The sequence below is a fragment of the Coenobita brevimanus genome, chromosome 80, assembly GCF_032717465.1.
Source record: "Coenobita brevimanus isolate Jiangsu-jjx chromosome 80, ASM3271746v2, whole genome shotgun sequence".
NCBI lineage: Eukaryota > Metazoa > Arthropoda > Malacostraca > Decapoda > Coenobitidae > Coenobita > Coenobita brevimanus.
Genome location: NC_137033.1, coordinates 61910962 through 61925029, shown reverse-complemented (window position 1 = coordinate 61925029; position 14068 = coordinate 61910962). Strand labels below are relative to the sequence as shown.

General features: G+C 43.3%; 1 non-coding gene across 1 annotated transcript; it reads right to left on the bottom strand.

The window, feature by feature from the left end:
* Positions 1–3661: 3661 nt before the first annotated feature.
* LOC145409451 (5S ribosomal RNA) lies at positions 3662–3780 on the bottom strand. Its single transcript, XR_013899106.1, has one exon. It is a non-coding gene; the product is annotated as a 5S ribosomal RNA (ribosomal RNA).
* Positions 3781–14068: the final 10288 nt, after the last annotated feature.

The window sequence follows — 14068 nt, the reverse complement described above, 5'->3', positions numbered from 1 at the left end:
CGGAAAGCGAGCATCTTGGACCTTCATTGTCATGTCTGTACAAAGCTGATTAAAGATGTGTGACAGTGGCGAGAACGACACAAAAACTGCCATCGTACTGAAGTGATAAATACTGTACTATATTCACAAGCTTTCCTGGCATATACTCTCTCTCTCTCTCTCTCTCTCTCTCTCTCTCTCTCTCTCTCCTGACCATCGAGCTGAATTACGGTTGAGTTTCCACGTAAATCAGTGTTTTATGTCCCGTGTACGACGTGAATATTACCTGAGTCACGGCCAGGACGAGTCACCAGGTATGTTATTTACTGATTACATCCATCACCTTTATCACCGCTAATTACCTGCCTACTTTTACCATAATTAGCAATATTTAGTAATTACATTTACCTGATATAGTGCCAATATTTTACAGATGCAATTACCACCATCAGTAGTAATTAGTGGCTACTTTACCTTGATGTATTACAGATTATCTTTCCCAACTACACAAACATCCCTAACCTCTCACACAAACATCCCTAACCTCTCACACAAACATCCCTAACCTCTCACACAAACATCCCACACCTCTCACACAAACATCCCTAACCTCTCGCACAAACATCCCTAACCTCCCACACAAACATCCCACACCTCTCACACAAACATCCCTAACCTCTCACACAAACATCCCTAACCCCTCACACAAACATCCCTAACCTCTCACACAAACATCCTTAACCTCTCACACAAACATCCCACACCTCTCACACAAACATCCTTAACCTCTCACACAAACATCCCTAACCTCTCACACAAACATCCCACACCTCTCACACAAACATCCCTAACCTCTCACACAAACATCCCTAACCTCTCACACAAACATCCCTAACCTCTCACACAAACATCCCTAACCTCTCACACAAACATCCCTAACCTCTCACACAAACATCCCTAACCTCTCACACAAACATCCCACACCCCTCACACAAACATCCCACACCTCTCACACAAACATCCCACACCTCTCACACAAACATCCCACACCTCTCACACAAACATCCCACACCTCTCACACAAACATCCCACACCTCTCACACAAACATCCCACACCTCTCACACAAACATCCCACACCTCTCACACAAACATCCCACACCTCTCACACAAACATCCCACACCTCTCACACAAACATCCCACACCTGTCACACAAACATCCCACACCTCTCACACAAACATCCCTAACCTCTCACACAAACATCCCTAACCTCTCACACAAACATCCCACACCTCTCACACAAACATCCCACACCTCTCACACAAACATCCCTAACCTCTCACACAAACATCCCACACCTCTCACACAAACATCCCTAACCTCTCACACAAACATCCCTAACCTCCCACACAAACATCCCACACCTCCCACACAAACATCCCACACCTCTCACACAAACATCCCACACCTCTCACACAAACATCCCACACCTCTCACACAAACATCCCACACCTCTCACACAAACATCCCACACCTCTCACACAAACATCCCACACCTCTCACACAAACATCCCTAACCTCCTACACAAACATCCCACACCTCTCACACAAACATCCCTAACCTCTCACACAAACATCCCACACCTCTCACACAAACATCCCTAACCTCTCACTTGGAATAGGCCTCAAATTTCCTCTTTGCTACCTCTAGACGATTCACAAAAATTCTTAGACACATTCGATGCACCTGACAGGACTCCAAGGCTATGATTAAAAAAAGAAAAAAGAAAAAGAAACAAAGGCTGAATCGGAAAAAGGTATAATCCAGAAGCCATTGAACTTGTGGAATTAAAAACAAGAAAAAAAAGTTGTCTGAATTATGGCAACGATATCCGAAAGCTTACATCGTCTCTCTCTCTCTCTCTCTCAAGTTAATCCCCCTCTCCCCTGCTCACCGTTCCAGTTAAGAGATCCCCCCAACTCTGTTCTCACAAAAACTTACTTGCTTTTCTTTGTCCCTCTTTTCTTCCATCTATTTCTGTTTTCCTTTGCTTCTCTCTCTCTCTCTCTCTCTCTCTCTCTCTCTCTCTCTCTCTCTCTCTCTCGTCCAGTGCAGTGTGAATAAACAGCTGAGAATCATCTGTTCAGAGGCTTCATGGAGAATTATTGACCCTAAAAATAAAATACCCTGTGACTCACCTCCTCTGCGGCAGCGAGAAGGAAATAATTATGATGTGCGTCTTCAAGAAAGGGTTAAGATGTGAATTTTTGTGTCTGTAAATCACAACACATCCCGGTGTGTGTACTGATGTGTAAATGCAGGCACAGGGTGTACATGATAAGGGCTGGTTAATTTTTGTGTCTGTAAATCACAACACATCCCGGTGTGTGTACTGATGTGTACATGCAGGCACAGGGTGTACATGATAAGGGCTGGTTAATTTTTGTGTCTGTAAATCACAACACATCCCGGTGTGTGTACTGATGTGTACATGCAGGCACAGGGTGTACATGATAAGGGCTGGTTAATTTTTGTGTGTGTAAATCACAACACATCCCGGTGTGTGTACTGATGTGTACATGCAGGCACAGGGTGTACATGATAAGGGCTGGTTAATTTTTGTGTCTGTAAATCACAACACATCCCGGTGTGTGTACTGATGTGTACATGCAGGCACAGGGTGTACATGATAAGGGCTGGTTAATTTTTGTGTGTGTAAATCACAACACATCCCGGTGTGTGTACTGATGTGTACATGCAGGCACAGGGTGTACATGATAAGGGCTGGTAATATTACTCCCAAAACCACTTTATCAATCTTAATTTTTACGCTTTATGCTTCACTCTGTATTTATATTTAAAGTAAGTGAAAAATTATTCTTCAATCCACGATTATTGTTATTCAGAATTCCACCTTCTGTGGCGTTCTGATGGCTAGTGTAGATATTATTATTATAGTATTATTATTTTGGGGGTGGGGGTGGGGGACATGTAGAAGGCTGGCATTCCAAGACCGTTCCAGACAGATATTTGACATTTTCATAATTGATGTATCTTGGCTGCAGGATTCTTTGGGCACATTTTTTTCCCCTACTAGTAGCGCCTCACAAGCGCCCTCTATTTTTTTCAATTATTTTCTCTCCTGTGCAGCAAAAACTACTGAATCGATTGCTGTGCATGTGTTCCAGTGCAGTATGTAGTCGTCATTATATATTAGTGCACCTGAGTATTGACAATGAGATCCAACAAATACTTTTTGAGATATTGAGGAAAATTAAAATGGCCGCCTCATGCCTGAAAGTGCTAAATCAGTAAGTATTTGGCTGATTTTGACCAAACTCAGTGGAAATGTAGTGGGTCAGGAGTGAACATGATTTCCATTGTATGAATGACCTTGACCTTGACCTCAAGGTAAAAATCCGTAAAAATTTTTGTCATACCAAAGTCCCTTAATATTAGGTCTACAATGAAAAAAAAAAAAAAAAGTACTTTCATCTGGAATGGAATGTGGAGTTCTCTGAATATTGCTTAAGCAATTCCTGAATTCTGTTATTATTATTATTATTCATTCATTCATTGCCAGACGCCATGTATCCCAAACGGGGTGGCCAAGGGCTTAGAGTTAATTGTTTTACAGGGAGGGGCACTAATCCTCCACCAACCCCACTTGACACGTAGGGATGCCAACAGCATCTGGTGTTCCCAAGCGGTCACCCATCCAAGTACTAACCAGACCCAACGTTGCTTAACTTCGCTGATCGGACGGGAAGCGGTGTACTCAACGTGGTATGGCCGTTGGCATTATTATTATTATTATTACTACTACTACTACTACTACTACCACTTCTACTGCTGCTGCTGCTGCTGCCACTGCTACAGCTACACAAAAGACGCGAAGCAAAACATATGAAGACGGATTTGGAAGAGAGCAAGGAAGAAAAGCTGGAGGGGCAGGAAGATGGATGTGTGTCTAGGAAGGTGACAAACAACACGAGAGAGAGAGAGAGAGGGAGGGAGAGAGAATAAATACCTCTCAACACACAGCATTACCAGCCTCACACTCACCCCTGCCGAAAACATATCACCACACACACACACACACACACACACACACACACACACACAACAAATAAATTATCAACATCTGCCGTGGCCTGGTCAATAAAGGTATAATTACAGCATGAAGGCCAGGGATAATTGCCTTCATTAGCGGTATAATTAGTGGTGTAATTATTAACACACCTCCTGATGGCAACTTACTGTGATGGCCACCCTGGCCAGAAAGACAAATTATGGACGGAAATTATCTATCTATCTATCTATCTATCTACCTATTTATCTATTTATCCATCTATAGCCAGATGCCTTAATCCAGTAAGATGTGGCCACAAACAAATCGCCTCCCTGTCGCCCTGTCCTCTGGCACTTCCCTGTCTTAAGTAGGATTTAACTGATACGAACGAGGATATTTTGGGTCGTAACACCTTCTCTTTACCACTTTATTTTTGTATACAGCTCGATATTAATCCCTTACGTGTTATTCTTGCCATCTGTGTTCATGTTAAGATATTGGCAACGTATAAGACAGCAGCATTTTGTACAATGGAAAATCAATCGCTAAGGGAAAGGTGTTAGGGAGCTTCCTTAACCGTGGAGAATGCCGGGCTTTATGCTGGCATGTGTTGCGGTTTGGTATATATTTTATTGTACTCTTAGCACTGACAGTTGATATTAGCCGGGGACATTTGGCTGCCTTAATAATGATGATGATGATGATGATAAATAATAATAATAATAATAATAATAACAATAATAATAAACGCCACCACACAATCCCAGGGTTCACCACTGCTATCCATCTGATATTGCTCACCCTCTTCCGTGCCTCTAATCTTTCTCATTTCCCCTGAGTGGTATAAATAAGTAGTAGTAGTAGTAGTAGTAGTAGTAGTAGTAATAATAATAATAATAATAATAATAATAATAATAATAATTATAATAATAATAATAATAATAACAGGATACAAAAACCCACACTGGCTGGGAGAGTCAGGTGAGGTCACATCAGGTGTGGTTGGGAAAACGTGTGCTCACCCTGCATATAAGAAGCTTCTCAGCATTTGTATGTACCACTCTTGGTCTGTAGATCCACTGAAGAGGGCCACAGCTGTCGCCGAAACTGTTTGGAATACATCTTTTATTGTCTGCCAGTGTGGGTTTTTGTAGCCTATTTCATGGTCACGATAGTGTGACTCTTCAGCCGCCAATAATTATTATAATAATAATAATTATTATTATTATTATTATTATTATTATTATTAAGAAAATAATAATAATAACTAATAAAAAATGATAATAATAATAATAATAACAATAATAATAATACAAGCCACCACACAATCCCAGGGTTCACCACTGCTATCCATCTGATATTCCTCTCCCTCTTCCGTGCGTCTAATCTTTGTCTGGTCCGTGCCTCATGTCCCCTGAGTGGTATAAATAATCTAAGTCGCTGATAACAGTGGCGATGAGATGCACGTATTGCAAATGTACACAGAATTATTATTAAATATGCATACAATGAATGGATGAGAAATAGGGGCGTGGATGAAGCTGAGAGGCGGAAGAGAGAGTTACATGTAGAAAGGAAGAGAGGTGAAAAGATTAGTAAGAGAGAGTAAGAAGAGAGTGGATGAGGAATTTGGAAGGAATTTGAGTATACAGTGGAGGGACTGTAAGAAAATGTTATGGAAGGAGGTGAAAAGAGTAAGACAGGGTGGAAGTGAAGTTAGCAGGGGAGTGAAGGATAAAAATGGTAGATTACTAGTGGAGAAGGGAGAAAAAGTGAGCAGATGGAGAGAACACTTTAAGGAATTGTTGAACATACAGGATGGAAGTAATGCGAGTATAAGTGGATGGGGAATGGCTGGGAGATGGAGGGAGGTGAGAAGACAGGAAGAAATCAGTAAGACAGAAGTTATGGAAGCAATGAAGAAAGTCAAATTGGGGAAAGCCCCAGGAATTGATGGAGTGTGTGGTGAAATGCTGAAGCATGGGGGAGTGATAGTAATATAATGGATGTGGAAGATGTGCAGATTGGCCTGGGAGGAAGGTAATCCTAGAGGATTGGAAGTCAGGTATAATTTTTCCCTTGTACAAAGGAAAAGGGGAAAAAGAAGTGTGTGGTAATCATAGGGGCATTTGTTTTCTTGGTGTAATAGGAAAAGTATATGTTAGGATACTTATTGACAGAGTTAGGGAAATAATAGAGGAATTAGTTGGAGAAGAACAGGGAGGCTTTAGGAAGAGAAGAGGTTGTGTAGATTAGATATTCATTCTTAGATCTCTAGCGGAAAAGTTGCTAGAGAAGGGAAAGAAGTTGTAGGCGGCTTTCATGGATTTGGAGAAAGTATATGACAGGGTGGATAGACAAGGATTGTGGAAAGCATTAAGAATATATGGAGTAGATGGGAAGTTGTTGAATGCTGTGAAGAGTATGTATGACGGTGCTAAGGCTGCAGTGCGTGTGGATGGTGAACTGAGTGAATTTTTCTCCTTGAAGGTTGAGTTGAAACAGGGATGTGTCAAGTCTCCATGGTTGTTCAATCTGTACATGGATGGGGTAATAACAGAGGTACAAGGTAGGGTAGTGGATGCTGAAGTGGCCCTGGTGAGAGAGGGTAGTGTTTGGAAACTCCCTGTACTGTTGTTTGCAGATGATACTGTGTTGTTATGTGAAGACGACGGGGAGTTGCAAGGCTTGGTGGATGAGTTTGGGAGTGTGTGTAAGAAACGGAATCTAAAGGTGAATGTAGGGAAGAGTAAAGTGATGGTCTTTGAGAGAGGTGAAGCCAGTGAATGTACAGTGAGGTTGGATGGTGAGGAAATGGAAAATGTGAGTACGTTTAAGTACTTGGGTAGTGTGATGAGTAAGGATGGAAGTTTGGAGGGTGAAGTGCTTGAAAGGGTACAACAAGGAAGAAAGGTTGCTGGTTCCTTGAAAGCAGTGATAAGAAACAGGGAAGTGAGCATGGAAGTGAAAAAGTTACTACATGACAGTATTGTGATACCAACTCTAACGTATGGAAGTGAAGCTTGGACGTTGTTGGAAGGGCACAAGTCAAGAGTGAGAGCAGTGGAAATGTGTTATCTGAGAGGAGCCTGTGGAGTCACATGGAGAGAGGCTGACAAATGACGATATAAAGGAGCGTTGTGGTGTGGATGTGGATGTGATAGGAAGCGTTAGGAGGAACACACTGAGGTGGTTTGGCCATGTGGAGAGGATGGAGGGTGAGAGACTGACGAGGAGTGTGTGAGTGAGGTGGGCGGGGGGAGAGGGAGGGGGAGGCCGAGGATGAGATGGAGCGATGGAGTGGAGAGATATATGAGAGAAGAGGGTGAGCTGGGAGCGGGGCAGTGAAATGGCGGGGGACAGGGTGACGTGGAGGCGATTTGTTTGTGGCCACCCCGTACGAGATTGGGGCGTCTGGCAATAGATAGATTGATAGATAGACTATCGCTACGAGCAAAGTCTATATCATTAATTTCCAATAATAATAACAGAAATTGTAGTAGTAGTAGCAGTAGTAGTAGTAATAGTAGTAGTAGTTGTAGTGGTTGCAGTAGTAGTAGTAGTAGTAGTAGTAGTTGTAGTGGTTGCAGTAGTAGTAGTAGTAGTAGTAGTAGTAGTAATAATAATAATAATAATAATAAAATAGTTGTTTTTCCCTTCCAAATGTCAATCATGTGTAAATAAATACTGGAGGACACTTGTAATCTGGTGAATGGCATTGTTTTGTGTTTCCTTCCTCTGTTCATCACCTGTTAAAATCAATCAATCAATAAATAAACCTGGTGCACACCTGGTGGCTACATTAACCAGTCAGGCGTCATCAGTGTAGTGAAGGGACAGGAGTTGTGTGGAGCCAGGACCACTGATGAGGTGGCTAGTTGGGCTTTTATTCTCTCTCTCTCTCTCTCTCTCTCTCTCTCTCTCAGCAGGGTAAATGAAGGCCAGACTTACTAAGGCGCCTCTTCCTCGTCACACAAACTTTTAATAATGTTAACAAAGCGGCGTTGTGTCTGTTTGGCTGCAATACAACTTTATATTACCTACACCAACACTGACGGTGTGTGTGGTTGACAGAGGGTTAATGTCCTTCCCCATAAAACAACTAACTCAAAAACAAACGGCCACCCCTTACGGCATTATGGCGTCTGGCTATAGACGGATAGATTTTGGCGACGTATTCAGTATAAAATCACCTAAAACAAATTAAAAGGCCTCTACTATCCAGTGAAAATATTATTAGTGTTATCAGAGACGTGACAACCTTTCATACACAGCTGGTTATTATATTATTCTGAGACACTGTTGTTGTTGTTCTTCTTCTTCTTTTTCTTCTTCTTCTTCTTCTCCTCCTTCTTCTTCTTCTTCTTCTTCTTCTTCTTCTTCTTCTTCTTCTTCTTCTTCTTCTTCTTCTTCTTCTTCTTCTTCTTCTTCTTCTCCTCCTCCTCCTCCTCCTCCTTTTCACTCTTCACCTCCAGACACCTTAATCACTTATAAGGCCGGCCTTTGTTAGTGCCGAGGTAAGCCAAGGCTTGTGTGTAACCCTTCCATTTCGAGAAGCCTGCCGTAAGATGACTAGAACTGTCTCAAGATACCAAGAATACTCAGCAAATTACTGGATCATTAAGAAGCGGCTAATTCTTACAAGGAAATAATTTACCCATATATAATATTAAGAATTAGAACGATGTAATATTTTTTCGTTTCTATCTATCTATTGCCAGACGCCTTAATTCCGTCAGGGGTGCCCACAAACAAATCGACTCCATGTCGCCCTGTCTCCGGCCATTTCACTGCCCTGCTCCCAGCTCACACACCCCTCTCTCATATCTCTCTCCATTCCATCCCTCCATCTCATCCTTGGCCTCTCCCTCCCTCCACCTCACTCACATACACTCTCCTCGTCAGTCTCTCACTCTCTTATCTGTCTGGTAATGCTGGCTGTGTTCTAGGGCAATATTTGGACTTAGAACAACCCTCGTGCAGTGGACAGGCAGGAATATCTAAGCCCAGTTGTTTTCCTGATCACCTTCCTTACTCGCTGACTTTCTTTTGTCTCAGTAAACCTCCTTTAACCCTGGTTCCAGTGATTACTCTCTCTCTCTCTCTTACTCGCTGACTTTCTTTTGTCTCAGTAAACCTCCTTTAACTCTGGTTCCAGTGATTACTCTCTCTCTCTCTCTTACTCGCTGACTTTCCTTTGTCTCAGTAAACCTCCTTTAACCCTGGTTCCAGTGATTACTCTCTCTCTCTCTCTTACTCGCTCACTTTCTTTTGTCTCAGTAAACCTCCTTTAACCCTGGTTCCAGTGATTACTCTCTCTCTCTCTCTCTCTCTCTCTCGCTCACTTTCTTTTTTCTCAGTATACCTCCTTTAACCCTGGTTCCACTGTCTTTCCTCTTCCTTTCTCCTTTTCTCTCCCAGTAATCTCTCTCTCTCTCCATCCATCTGTCCATCCATCCATCTATCTATCTATCTATTTATCTGTTAACCTTGCACCATGTTTCTCCTCTCTCTCTCTCTCTCTCCAGACCAGCGGGGGCCTATGGTGTTGCCGGGTAATACCAACACAGATTTTTCTGGAAGGGAGGAAAGGAAGAAAATAAAGTGTGAGAGAAATGCACCTTGGAGAGAGAGAGAGAGAGAGAGAGAGAGAGAGAGAATTTTCACATGCTGAGTATATTTTACGTATATTACATTTTCGCAAGTAGTAGGTGGTGACGATCATCATCCATTCACTTGATGTAGTACTGCCCGCATTTTCTTTCGCCTATAATATTCTATTTTCTGTGTCTGCCCTCCTCTCTTCCTCTTTCTCCCATCTTTTCTGTCACTGATTATTACTCTTCTTTCTTTTTCAGGTGGCTTTACATTGAGTGACAGGCCATATAACGCTGGGTGGTAACCATATAACCAACCCATACGTGCTCCCTACGTGTCAACAAGTGGGTTGGTGAAGGGTTAGTGCCCCTCCCCGTAAAGCAACTAACTCAAAGACAAACGGCCATCCCTTACGGGATTATGGCGTCTGGCGATAGATAAACAGACAGATAGATAGACAGATAGACAGACACACTTCACACCACTTTAATCTACCAAGCATAAAACTCCTTCTTGCCAATCCAACAAATATTCTGCTGCGATATTACAGCAAAATACATAACGCCAAACATGCAGAGGATTAGTCTTGATGTGGGCAGCCTAATGTCCTGATATATTCCCAAGTAATCCTGGAGGTTGCGGCACCTATCATCCACTCATTCGATGTAGTGCTGCTTGCACCCATCCTCTTTCCCTATTCCTGTTATATTTCCATGCAATCGTGGTAGTTCGGGGCGCCTATCATCCCCTCACTCCATGTGGTGCTGCCTCTCTCTCTCTCTCTCTCTCTCTCTCTCCAGTGTGATCTCCGTGGTGTTGCTCCTCACAGACCTGCTCTCCTTTCACACCCTTTCAGCATGTCACCCTCTCACCCTCTCTCCCTTCACTCCCTCCATTACCCAACACTCTCTCTTCTCAATACCACTCCACCCACTTCATTGCCTTCTTTTCACCTCCTTTCCTCTTGCAAATGCACTCTCCCTCTCTCTCTCTCTCTCTCTCTCTCTCTCTCTCTCTCTCACACACACACACACACACACGCTCGTCGCCTACACCCAAGTATTAACATCACACCCACCCTGACTCGCTCCCACTACCCTCACCCCCACCCACACTCCCACCCACCCCAACCCCAACCCACACTCCCACCTCCACCGCACCCACACCTCCACCCACACTCCCACTCCCACCCCCACCCCTACCCACACCCCCACCCCACCCACACTGGCTGCATAATTTCTTTCAGCACATGCACCAAACTGCAACTTGGGACAGGGCGAGATTTTGCAACATTAGCCACGTCACAAGGTTACGCCTGCTGGATATGTACCTCTCTCTCTCTCTCTCTCTCTCTCTCTCTCTCTCTCTTCATTCCAAGGCCTCTTCTTTTTCCCTTTGTACGCTAGCTTTAATCTCTGCAGTGGCGATTTAAGTAATTTTGTCGCTGCTGCCCTTCACTTAAACAAGGATATGACTTGTATCTTGTCCACACACACACACACACACACACACACACACACACACACACACACACACACACACATGGATAGACTTCCTAATACCTCTCTCTCTCTCTCTCTCTCTCTCTCTCTCTCTCTCTCTCTCTCTCCAATTACTGGATTAAAATTACAAGATATTCACTCAGAATAGTAATACGTTACAGAGGTAATTTAATGTCACTGTCGCGTCTTCTCTAGTATTTAATTCTATATAACGCCAGATATTTATATTCAACTGAGTAAAATTAAGAATATAAAACTACAGAAAACGGTAGAGTCAGCCCTCTCACCATCAGGATAACTCTTCTATTCAGGTGACGTCAGTTGCATTCAGTGAGCCACAGGAGTCGATGTCTTAAAACTGATAAAAGGCAAACTGACCAAAATGACGACTATGCGCAATGCAGAGAGAGATGCAACTTTACCTGTGGTGGGAAAGTTTATTTAATGTGATATCTACGCAACAGATGGCGCTGACACCCTGACATATCACCACTTGCATCCTCATACTCACCGTCCATACGAGTAGTGCATTCATGCTGGAGATGGCAGGGATTCTGGACCTTTGTTTCTCAATCTTTAAGCTATATAGCCATTTGATAAAACCGCCCCTCCCCGCCGCCACCCACCCACCCACACACACACACACACACACACACACACACACACACACACACACACACACACACACACCTGGTGGCGTGGTTGATAAAGCACTGGCCTCCCAATCCAAGGTACCCAGGTTCAAGCCTGGCTCAGGCCGAGCTTTCTGCATGGGTGAAATGAGTTCTCCCCTGTTAAGAGCAGCTCAAGGCGCTGTGCTGGAACACCTGCAAGGGTTCCAAACTCTGCGGGGAAAACATTAGGCGTCTGTCCCCTTGTGCCTACGCCTCACTCCAGCCCCGGTGAGGCTTGGTGGTGTGTCGGCGCTCCTCAGCAGCAGCCAGGGTCGGCCTGCTGACCCCTTAGGGTAGGATATTAGATTAAGCACCTTTGCATTTTCAGTCATTGACTGCGATGAATACGAAAACCAAAATTATTATTATTATTATCATTATCATTATTATTTTTATTATCATCATTATTATTATTATTATTATTATTATTAATCATTATTACGCCCACCCGGGAGAGAAAGTAAGCTTTCCAAAATTTACCATGAATGGTTATACTTACCAGATGTAGCAAAATAAAAAAAAACGCTAAAAATTTACCGTAAGAGAATAAAACAGACTTTGCACCAAAGCGATATGCAAATATATTTCTTTTTACGCGTTAAGTTTACATCATTTTTGTCTCGAAACAGAGCTGGTAGTTAAAAGATGTGTGTCCAATCCTGCTGCAATTTACTGTCCTGATATCAGCTTGAAAAGTGTCATTCTTTAGCTAAGGTGCCCTTTTTAGTTTAATATCGACATCTATCTATCTGTCTATCTATCTATTTATCAATCGCTTTATCTACCTATAGCCAGACGCCTTAATCCAGCAAGGGATGGCCACAAACAAATCGCCTACAAGTCACCCTGTCCTTCACCGTCGGACTGCCCCCTCTCCATCCCACACTCCCTCTCATGTACCTCTCCATCTCATCCTCGGTCTCCCCTTCCCCTCCTCTTCCACGTCACTAACATATACTCTTCTACTCAGTCTCTCTCCCAACACTCCCACTTTCATGTCTCTCTCTCTCATCTCACCCTCGGTCACCCTTTCCCCTCCCCCGTCCACATACTGACCCTCTTCTCGTTAGTCTCTCATTCTCCATCCTCTCCCTTTTCAATCACATCCACATTAACACCACAAAGCTCCTTCATTTCCTCATATCTGTTTCGCCACTCCACATGCTCCTCTCAAGTAACTCATTTCCAACATTAAAAATACTACTACTACTACTACTAATAATAATAATAATATATAATAGTAATAATAATAATAATAATAATAACAATAAATGAAGAGTATACAGCATTTCCTTCCCCTCCCCCTCAAAACTTATCCCTGTGACTTGCAGGATTTCCTCTGATTGAACACACACACACACACACACACACACACACACAGACTTGGCTGAACTGTTCTTAATGCCTCTCTCTCTCTCTCTCTCTCTCTCTCTCTCTCTCTCTCTCTCTCTCTCTCTCTCTCTCTCTCTCATACTGACACAACCAGGTCACTCCTAAAATCTAATTATTTATTCAATGATTTTAAAAGTACATGATGGTGGAGCGTACCTGGCCTTCCTGTATACCTGCTGACAGCGTTGTGTAATATGGGATGCAGGCTAACCCTACCTAATAACCACAGGTGTTGCATGCATTAGGGTTTGCATTCCACGTTGCAATTTAAGGTTTGTGCACACGACCCTAAGACCAGTATTCTCGCAGGTTAAGGAAGCTGCCTAAGAGGGTTTGGTGGGTTGGGGGGGAGTCTTCCTGCTTATCTATCCTTGTTTGTAGGTGACAGAATAGTTGTTAGTTATAACCTTCCCTATACCAAACAGCCACCAAAGGACTAACAGGGCTGTTGCTGTTGGCTTTCCTTTGTACTCCTCCTCCTTCTTCTTCCTCCTCCCTTAATTCTCTTCGTGTTGTCTTTCTTCTTCACCATCTTCATCTCTTCCTCCTGGTCTTCCTCTTTCTTCTTCACCTCCTCCTTTCTTTCTCCCTCTCCTTTACCGTCATCACCTCTTAGTCTTTCAACAGGACATCTTCCTCTTCATTTCTTCCTTTTTTTCCTTTATCTTATAGCCTCCTCCTCCTCCTATTCCTCTTCTTCTTCCTCCTCCTCCTATTCTTCTTCTTCTTCCACTTCCTCCTCCTCCTCCTCCTCCTCCTCCTCTTCTTCTTCTTCTTCTCCTCCTCCTCCTCCTCCTTCCACCTCCTCCTCCCCTTCCTCCTCCTCCTCTTCTTCCTTCTCTTCTTCCCC